Raw genomic sequence first — 10,620 nt, 5'->3', positions numbered from 1 at the left:
AAATAGATTTGGACACAAGGGTCTCAAAATCAAATTCCATCGGTTCAAACATGGTAATGATGAGGGATGTCCACATATTTGGTTGTATAATGTAGGATGAAGCAATCGTGGATACATGAGTTACCCCACGCTTAGTTTTTCCACCATTCATTATTTGTCTTTTCCTTTGTATTATTGCTCAAGGCTCTAGGAAATAAGAGCATGTTGTGAGAGATATGCAACAACTATTACCCCCTTCAGGTGGGGCATTTCATCACCCACTGATCTGAAATCGATCATAAACTAAAACTAAAGTAGAATGGATTAATTGCGAATAGTGAATTGATTGTTTACCTTAAGTGATGAATGTGGAAGACTGAAGGAAATCAGTTGACTTAAGACTTAATCAAGGACCTAAGAAACACAACTAAGCATGAATTTGCAAAAAAACCAAAGATAGAAGACAACAAACATTGATTACGGAGTTCGTCCCTGATGGACTACGTCTCTAGGTCCGCTTTCAAGATGGGCATCCACTTTATTAGGATTGATCGAAAGAGTTATTTTACACAGAAAAACACCATACTGAACGTGCACACAGGCACTTTTGGTCTCTATCAATAGAAAGCACTCTCTCCTAGCTTTCCAATGCCTATCTCGGTTCCCAATTCCGCCTTTGGATGACCAAGATACACTGAAAACAAAATTGCCTCTCTCTCTCAAAATCTAAGGACAAGTCTTTGAAAACCTCTAATATCCCCTTCATGAGCAACGGATTGAATTTATAATGTGTAGGCCAGGTTTAGGTTGAAACTCTTGGGCCAAATATTGGAAGTGGTTGAATGTATTTAATGTTTATTAGCCTCGGTCTTGTCACATAGTGACACCTTATGATAGGGTTACATGGTGGTTCAATTAAAAATAGCACAAACAACATAACAAAAGCCAAAAATACACCATAGGTTATAGCATTGACCCCCGACAGTCAACTAACGGCACAGAGAGGTTTAACTACGGATATGTGACTATAGTCTAACTGTTGGCTACCACCTAGGTGGTCAGTTCCGACGGTTCCAGCTCTCTGGTGGCCAACTGTCCATGTGACAGCTTTACACCCGACAGTCGTTGTCTTCTAGCGGTCGACTTCAAGACTGTGCAGCTTCCAAACTGTGTGCCGACTATTCACATTGTTGATGGTTCCATTGCGGTCTTTTAATAACGCGGTTAACTTTGTGGTATTACACAGTTTATAACATATGATTTAACATAAGTCCGAAAGGATTTTTACAATGGTTTTCGTGCATAAGTTTATAACATATGTTTTACACCATGGTTTTGTTTGCACCTTAGGACTTTATCTTTAGTGATAGGTCTTAGGTTAGGACTTATACTTAGGCTTAGGTCCATTACAAAAGATCTTGCCACCTAGCTTAGGTTTAGTTCCACCATAGAGAAAACACACTACAAACATCTTTGTCACAATATGACATTTAATCATCAAACACCATGATGACAACCTGGGCCATATCCACCATGAAGAAGTAACACCCTAAATAACTGAAGAACACTGGCGATGCTGAAGAAGCTGAAGATGACCTGAACTCTCTTAATACACTGGACTAAGAAGATCCTCCTGGATCAATCATCTCCACTTTAAAGCTTTAACACCACAAAAGTTTGATTTAAGCAGATATCAGGTGAGGGTATAGTTCCCTCACTCTTTCGATCTCCATCCACCTTCCCTTACTCAGATTCATGCCCTTGAGTCCCACTCGAAGATATTCAACATCTCCACAACTTGAAGATCGAATCTTCCTGTCCAAGATGGTATCTTCTTGCAACTCATTCATATACTCAAGTGCCAAATCATGAACAATCAAAATCTGTGTATCTTCCTCGAGATCCATGATCATCAGAGGTTCATACAACTTCAGATTTTCTACATTTACAACTAATTAAAAACACATGTAAGGAGGTAAATCTAATCGAAATGCATTATTTCCAATCTTCTCAACAATCTTGAAAGGACCATACCTGATGGGTTTCAGTTTCTTACCTTCTCCTTTCAACCTGTCTTTACTAATATACAACCATACCTGATCGCCAACCTAAAAATGATTATCGACTCGATGCTTGTCATGTCGCATTTTGTACTTGGCCTAACTCTTCTCTAACTGATCTTGCACTGATTCATGTATCTGTTGAATGAACTTAACTGCTTTGTTTGCATCATCATGTTCACCCACTTTATCCTCCTCACCGAACATGAAATCCATCGGTGACTTTGGTAGATACCCAAAACATGTTTCAAATGGAAATTGATTAGTCGAAGAATGTAAGGCTTGATTGTAAGCATGCTACACATAAGGTAAAGATTCATCCCACAACTTAGGATGTTTACTGCAGTAACCTCGAAGAATATGTATGACTTCCCTGTTCACCACTTCTGTCTGTCCATAAGTCTGTGGATGGAAAGTTGTGCTCTTCTTCAGCTTTGTGTCCATGAGTCCCCACAATGTGGACAAAAAATCTCCTACAAAATGAGTGTCTCAATCAAAAATAAAGGAAGTAGGTAACCCAAAATGAACCCATACCTATTCGAAGAACATATTTGCAGTCTATTCAGCAGTAACTTGTTTTTTGCACAGAACAAGAATGCACATCTTGCTGAATCTGTCAACCAAAACATACATGTAATCATGCCCTCTCCTGGACATAGGAAGTTCTCCAACAAAATCCATGGAAATTTTGTCCCATGGTCGCAAAGGAACTGGAAGTGGCATGTACAAACCGATCTTTCAACTGTTTGGCTTTCTGGTCAAACACATCACACATCCTTTAATGCAATTAACAATTGTTTCATACATGCGAGGCCAGTAACAATACCTTTGAGTTTGTGCCATTGTTTGCTTACTCCAAAATGTCCTGAAATGCGAGAAGAATGTGCTTCCTGAATGACATGCGCTCTTTCTGTATGTGTAGGCACAACTTACCCATATGATATAACAAGCTGTCATGAATATGATAAATGACTTCTTCCACCTGAGCATCATGAGTTGGTGATTCATAAATATCTTTGAAATCAGCATCTGTACTATATTGTTCTATATAACTTTCATGTTTTAAAGAACTATTCTGCAGCACTACTGAAACATTCAAAGATGGTCTAGACAACATATCAGCTACTTTGTTTGTGACACCTTTTTTGTACTTAATTACTAAGTAAAATCGCTGAAGAAATCCCATCCATCTATAATGATGAGATTGTTGCAACTTAGTTTGAGATTGAAGGTACTGAAGCGGCTGATGATCTGTGTGAATCACTGTTTCCTTACCCATTAAATAATGTTTCCATTTCTTAACACTTTCAACTAGAGCAAACAGTTATTTATCATATGTCAGATAATCCATTACTGCCTTAGAAAAAGTTTCAAAATGAAAACAAATTGGTTTCCCTTTTTTAAGTAAGACTGCACCCATTACATAACCACTAGCATATGTTTCAATTTCGAATGGTTGTTGAAGATCTGGTAAACCTAAGATTGGTGTTGTCACAATTTTCTACTTAAGTGTATCAAAATATTTTTGTTGTTTTCCTCCCCACTAAAAGGGAACTTTAGAACCTGTTAAAGCATGTAATAGTGATGCAATCAAAGAAAATTGAGCAATAAATTTCCTCCAATACTGAATTGCACCTATGAAACTTCTAACTTCAGTCACATTCTGTGGTCTTGGCCACTTAACAATCACATCGATTTTAGCTGGATCTATTTTCAAACTTCCACCTCCAACTATGTAACCAAGATAATTCAGTGAAGTTTTCCCAAACTCACATTTGGAAAGTTTAAGGTACAATTTTTCCCTGTGCAACACTTCAAACACCTGCTTAACATGCCTAACATGCTCTTCCATACTTGAACTAAAAATCAGAATATCATCTAAGTAGATTATGACAAATTTATCAATGTATGGGCGGAATACATCATTCATAACCCACATGAAAGTTGTTGGAGCATTACACAAACCAAAAGGAATTACTAACCATTCAAATAGTCTCTGCCTAGTTTTGAATGCAGTTTTCCAAATGTCATTTTCTGCTATGTGAATTTGATGATACCCACTTCTTAAATCTAACTTAGTGAAATAAACGTCATTTTTCGGTTGATCAAGTAAATCATCTATCATGGGAAGAGGATACCTATTTTTTATTGTGATTTTGTTTAAGGATCTAAATTCGACACACATTCTCCATGTCCCGTCTTTTTTAGGAACCAAAATTATAGGTGAACCACATGGAGATGAACTTGGTTGAATAAAACCTTTTTCAATCAATTCCTGGAGTTGTTTCTTTATTTCTTCATTCTCTATAACTGACATGCGATATATTCCAATGATCCAAATTGGATCCATAAAGAAAGATTAACAGAGCCATGGTTGTACCAGGTCAGGACAGACTTCAAAAGATTTACAACAGTGATCAAGAACCCCTTTAAACTAGTGGCAATAGCAACCAACGTGGAACAACGAGGACTTCAGTCAAAGCGCACTGATCGAGGCCCATGGAGACTGCGCGGGAGGAAAAATTAGCCCTTGGGAGACCCAGATCGGGAAATAGAGGCAATTTTTGATGCGCGATTAAGCCACGAGCGCTCGATTGCATGAGAGCCGGGAAAACCATGGGATAAAACGCTAATAGCTAATGAAGGGACCCGCTCCAAAAATGGTGGTATTGATCAGGGGCGTCCATGGGCGGTAAGCAGTTTTGAAGGAAAAGGAGTGATTCTACTCAGCGCCTGACGCATGGCAAGCGGAGGAGAGAGGAAATCGCCACTCATCGCACGCTAATGGTTGAGCTAGTCAACCGCGCGGGACAAGCGAATGGCGTCGGATCTGGGGGCTCCATATCTAACATCTGAGATCACACCCAATGGATAAGACAAAATTGACGAGGGAATAAGCCACGATTTAGAAGAATTTGAAGTCCAAATTAACTGCCACCGTGGCAAATGACTCATTCCATAACGTAACTGAAGAAATGAACCGACGAGGCAAGTTGGTGCAGTTCGCAAGAGGACAAATGGTCATCCCTGTGAGTTTGATGATGGCGCCAAGAACAAGGAACTCCAAATGCAATTTCAAGTAGGCAAATCGACAAAGGTGGAAGAGGAAACGAACCGCCATGAGCTCGAATGATTTAAAGCCATAAACAGAGAATAGAAAACACACACCAAGAGAGGAAGACAGAAACCAAAAAAGAGAATAACCAGTGAAGCAAAAAGAAGAAAGAAGGCAAAGGGTCGAGCTAACCAAGGGTAGCGTCGAGCACCAGAGAGCTTGAGAGATTCAATCCATCCTTGAAAGGATCTGTCAGACCAAAGAAGTCAAAGAGCTAGCAAGGAAAAGAGTCTGTGTACTCCAGTGGCTTGGGGAATCCAAGAACCACCCTGCTCACCAATCTGTTTCAGGAGACTCATGTTGAGCTCCTACATTGTAATTCTCTACTTCGAGACACAATAAAAGAAGGCCACCAATGAAAGCTGGACCGGAGATGTAGCCCTGGACGATACGGTGAACTCCTTATTAAATTCTTGTGTTCTTGTATTTGCTTACTATGTTTCTCTTCGGTTTTCCATTTCAAGTGTTTGTGTATTTGCAATCTAATTGATCCGTTGCTTAAATAACACAGACACACTAACCAACATATGAGTCTATAATACCTTCATTTAATAAATCTTTAACTGAGGTCACTCATCAAGTGATTATCCGATCAAGTGGTATCAGAGCTCTAGGCTGTAAGGTTATACAAGCTTGTGTTGGTTTAGCTATTGAATGCTCACTAGATCAAAGCTCAAATTAGGAAAAGGAGAGTTGGTTGAAACTAATCCTGAAATCGGAAGAGTCTATCCTCGAAAGACAATGTCAGAGGAAGGTTCTATGGGGTCAGACCCTCAATTCATAGAGAGTTTCCTAGATATAAAGTCTATGGTAGAAGAAATGTATAGGGACTTTAGAAAGCATAAGGATGAAGATTCATTGGGTTCTAAACAAAATAAAGAAAATGATGAGTCTCATTCCCATGAGCACTCAAAAGGAAAATGGAAAGATGAAAGCTTTCTCACACCTCCTAATAGCCCTGTGCATAATAAGAAAGCATCTTTGATCAAGCTAAATGTTAAATTTGACTTACCTATATATGATGGAGAGCTAAATGCTGAAAAATTAGACAATTGGATTTGACAAAGTGATGTGTATTGCAAAGTTCAAAACATCGACTCGGACAAGAGAAAAATTCAACTGGAAAGCCTACACCTAGGAGGCACTGCCTTGGTTTGGTGGGAAGGCAGAACCCAAGCTGACATGAAAAGACATGGTAAGACTATCTGTGTCTGGAGTGACTTTGTTTCTGCCATCAAGAAGAAATTTTATCCATTGGCCTACATGCAACAAGCCATAATGAGTTGGAAAACTCCTCGGTAGTTGAAAGGGCAAAGTGTGCAAGGGTACACTCAAGAATTTAGAAAGAGAGCATTGATTCTAGGGATCTCATTAGACTCACCAGAGACTCTTTTGAAGTACATTGGTGGTCTACACAGCTACATGAGGCATACCATCCTCATGTTTAATCCCACTAGTATAGATGAGGTATATGTACAAGCTACTCATCTAAAAGCTAGAGGAAAGAATGGAAATCCAGAAGTTGGGGGACCATCCCAACCCACTGCAAGCAAGAGCAAGGAGAAAAGAAAGCAGAAGTAAAAAGCAAGGAAGGCTAACACTGCACAGAAAAACAAAGCTTCATGTACTCAAAAAAGGAGGGGCATGATGATGAGCACTGTTGGATTCTGCATCTAGAGCTGAGACCTAAGAAGTCCGAGGGCAAGAAGGAGAAGATTGTTGCAGCTATTCAGAAAGACTTAGGGTTAGACTCAGGAGATGAAACAATCATTGTAGCCACAGGTATAAAAGGTAAGAATTATAAAGCAGCTACTAGTAATTCTACTCAAGCTATTATTGATGAAGAACATGAGAGAAAAAGACATGATCATTTCCATATTCAAGTTATTTCCAAACATCAAAAGATTGATACTTTGTTTGATAGTGGCTCACAAGTAAATTTGATTTCTAAAGAAATTGTAAAGAAATTGGGATTAACAACCACACCTCACAAGAAACCATACCCATTATGATGGTTGAATGATAAAGCACAACTACAAGTGACTAGACAGTGCAAACTCAAGTTTTCTTTTGGGTCAGCATTTGTAGATGAGGTTGAGTTAGACATAATTCCTTTTGGATATATGTGGAATTGTTTTAGGAAGTCCTTACTTGTATGATAGAAAAACCATTTTCTATAGAGCTGAGAACAAATATCTACTTGTTAAATATGGAATCGAATACTTTATAAGAGCTCACAAGCTCAAGAATAATTATACTCTCATAAAATTCTGGGCAGATGAAAAAAATGATAAATTCATGCAAAAAATTCTTACCAATGGTTGTAAAGGAAAAGAAACCTGATAAAACCAATGTATTTAAAGGCTGTAATGCTAAGCAGCAAGTTGATATAGAAACAATTGTTTCAAAGTATGATGTTCTATTTCAGAAACCTAAAGGTTTGCCACCCAAAAAGAAAATAGTACATGATATTATTTTGCAGCAAGATGTTCCATTGCCTAACATTGGAATGTACAGATTGTCTGCTTTAGAGAATGTTGAAATCAAGAAGCAGGTGCAGGAATTGCTCGAGAAGGGGGTTCATCAGGCCTAGCACATCACCATGTGGGTCACCAATTGTTTTGGTGAGAAATAAAGATGGTTCGTGGAGAATGTGCATTGACTATCGAGCACTAAATAAGATAACAATCAAAAATCATTATCCCCTTCCTCGCATAGATGATCTTTTAGATCAATTAAAGGAAGTTTTCTATTTCACCAAGCTGGATTTGCACAGTGTATACCATCAGGTTAGAGTTGCAGAGTAAGATGCATGGAAGACTGCTTTCAAAACCAAGTAGGGATTGTATGAGTGGCTGGTTATGCCTTTTGTCTTGACCAATGCCCCTGCTACTTTCATGAGATTAATGAATGATGTACTCAGGCCTTTTCTTGATGATTTCGTTATTGTGTATCTGGATGACACTCTGATTTTTAGTAAAACGTGAGAAGAACACTTAAAGCATGTTAAGTACACATTAAATGTTTTGAAAAGAGAAAAACTTTATGTTAAACTCTCAAAATTTGAATTTGGCAAAATATCTTTAAATTATTTGGGTCATATAGTAGGGGGTGGTGAATTGAAAATAGAGCCCTCTAAAGTGGCAGTCATTGTAAATTGGCCTAAACCCAAGTCTTCTACAGAAGTGAGAAGCTTCTTAGGAGCAGCACAATATTGGAGGAAGTTCATTTCTAAATTTTCCTAATTGCAGCTCCCTTACATGCTTTGACAGGATTGAACAAGGTGTTTCAGTGAGGAGGCAAACATCAGAAAGCCTTTGACACCTTGAAAGAAAAGATTAGTACAACCCTGTATTAGCACTGTCTGATCTATAAAGACCATTTCAGATCCAAACAGATGCCAGTGACTATGCCATGGGAGCAGTGTTGATACAGCATGGTAAACCCATATGTTATCATTCTCAGACTTTTAACAATGTAGTAGTTAACTATCCTAAATATGATAAAGAATTGTATGCCTTAGTTCAGAGTGTGAAAAAGTGGAAACATTACTTAATGGGAAAAGAGACAGTAATACATACTGATCATCAACCACTTCAATATCTACACTCCCAAACTAAGTTGCAGCAATCAAGACACTACAGATGGATGGGTTTTCTACAATAGTTTCATTTAGTCATCAGATATAAAAAGGGCATACATAACAAAGTTGCAGACATGTTATCTAGAACCATTATAAATGCATCTACTATACTTAAACATAATTTTGTACTACATGAAAGCTACATTGAACAATATGCTCAAGATATAGATTTTAAAGATGTATATGCAACCTTGATTTGAGGCAAGAGAGTAGAAGAATTGGATTATCATGTGAAAGATCGACTCTTATATCATTGTGGGAAACTCTGCATTCCACAAATAGAGAAAGTAAATATAATTAGAGAAACACACAGTTCTCTGATATCAGGTCACTTTGGGGTAAGTAAAACAATTTCACAGCCACAAAAATTTTGCTATTGGCTAAAAATGAATGAGACAGTTTCTAGATATGTAATAGGGTGTACTATGTGTGCTAAAAGTAAGCCCAGAAATAGAAAACTAGGCTTGTACACTCCTTTACCAATTCCTTCTCACCCTTGGAAAAGTATTTCCATGGATTTTGTTGGAGGACTGCCTAAGTCTAGAAAAGGTCATGATTATTTGTATGTGGTTGTGGATAGGCTTAGCAAAATGTGTATTTTGATACCTTGTAATAGACAGATTACAGCTAAACAAACTGCAAAACTATTCTTTGAACATGTATGGGTTCATTTTGGATTACCCACTTCTATTGTATCTGATCGAGACACCCGATTTGTGGGGAATTTTTGGTGAAGTCTGTGGGAGCTGATGGACACCCAACTGAATAAAAGCACAACTTTTCATCCACAAACTGATGGCCACACAGAAGTAGTTAACAGGACAGTGATCCAGTTACTCAGATGATATTGCAGCAAACATCCTAAGCTTTGGGATGAACATTTGTGTTATGTGCAGCATGCTTACAACAGAGCAAAACACTTTTCTACATAGAGATCTCCTTTTGAACCCTGTTTTGGTTTCATACCAAGGTCTCCTTTGGATTCTGTCTTTGGTAAAGATACAACGGTTGATGGACACAGTGATGTGGACAAGGCAACTAGGTTCATTGAACAGATCCAGGAGATCCACCAGGCCGCATAGGAACAGCTGGAAAAGAGCCAAGCCAAATACAAGGCAAGGCATGACAAGCATCAGATGGAGCATAGTTTTCGAGTTGGAGACCAGGTCTAGCTGTATATCAACAAGGACAGGATGCAAGGTGAAGGTAAAAAGTTAAAGCTTATCAGGTATGGACCTTTTAGGATGCTTGAGAAGATTGGTGAAAATTCTTTTCGCCTTGATTTACTAGCTTACATGCACATCTACTCAGTCATAAATGCAGATTGCTTGAGATTGTTTGAACCTTCAATGATTGAGGATCTTGAAGATTAAAGTCAATTGCCTTTTATTGATGACCTGCTACCTGAATATCTTAAGGAATTGCAGGAAGACACAGTCTTGGATAGGAAGGTGAGGACGACGCATAGAGGAGATGTTGAGTACCTCTGGATTGGACTCAAAGGTTCGAAGTCGAGCAGTGCAAAATGGATTGAGATTGGGAAAGTGAGACAGCATTACCCTCACTTAGTCGATGCTTGAAAGAAAACCAACTTTTGGTGGTCCAAAAGCTTTTTAGTGGGAAGGTCATGATCCTAATTGGATCCATAAAGAAAGATTAACAGAACCATGGTTGTACCAGGTCGGGGCAAACTTCAAAGAATTTAAAACAGTGATCAAGAACCCCTCTAAACTAGTGGCAATGGTAGCCAGTGTGGAACGACGAGGACCTCGATCAAAGTGCGCTGACTGAGGCCCATGGAGACTATGCGGGAGGCAAAATTA

Source organism: Pinus tabuliformis, chromosome 3_2, assembly GCF_031772625.1.
Source record: "Pinus tabuliformis cultivar Carrire ecotype Pingquan chromosome 3_2, CPIR1, whole genome shotgun sequence".
Taxonomy (NCBI): Eukaryota; Viridiplantae; Streptophyta; class Pinopsida; order Pinales; family Pinaceae; genus Pinus; species Pinus tabuliformis.
Note: the sequence above shows the minus strand (reverse complement) of the source record.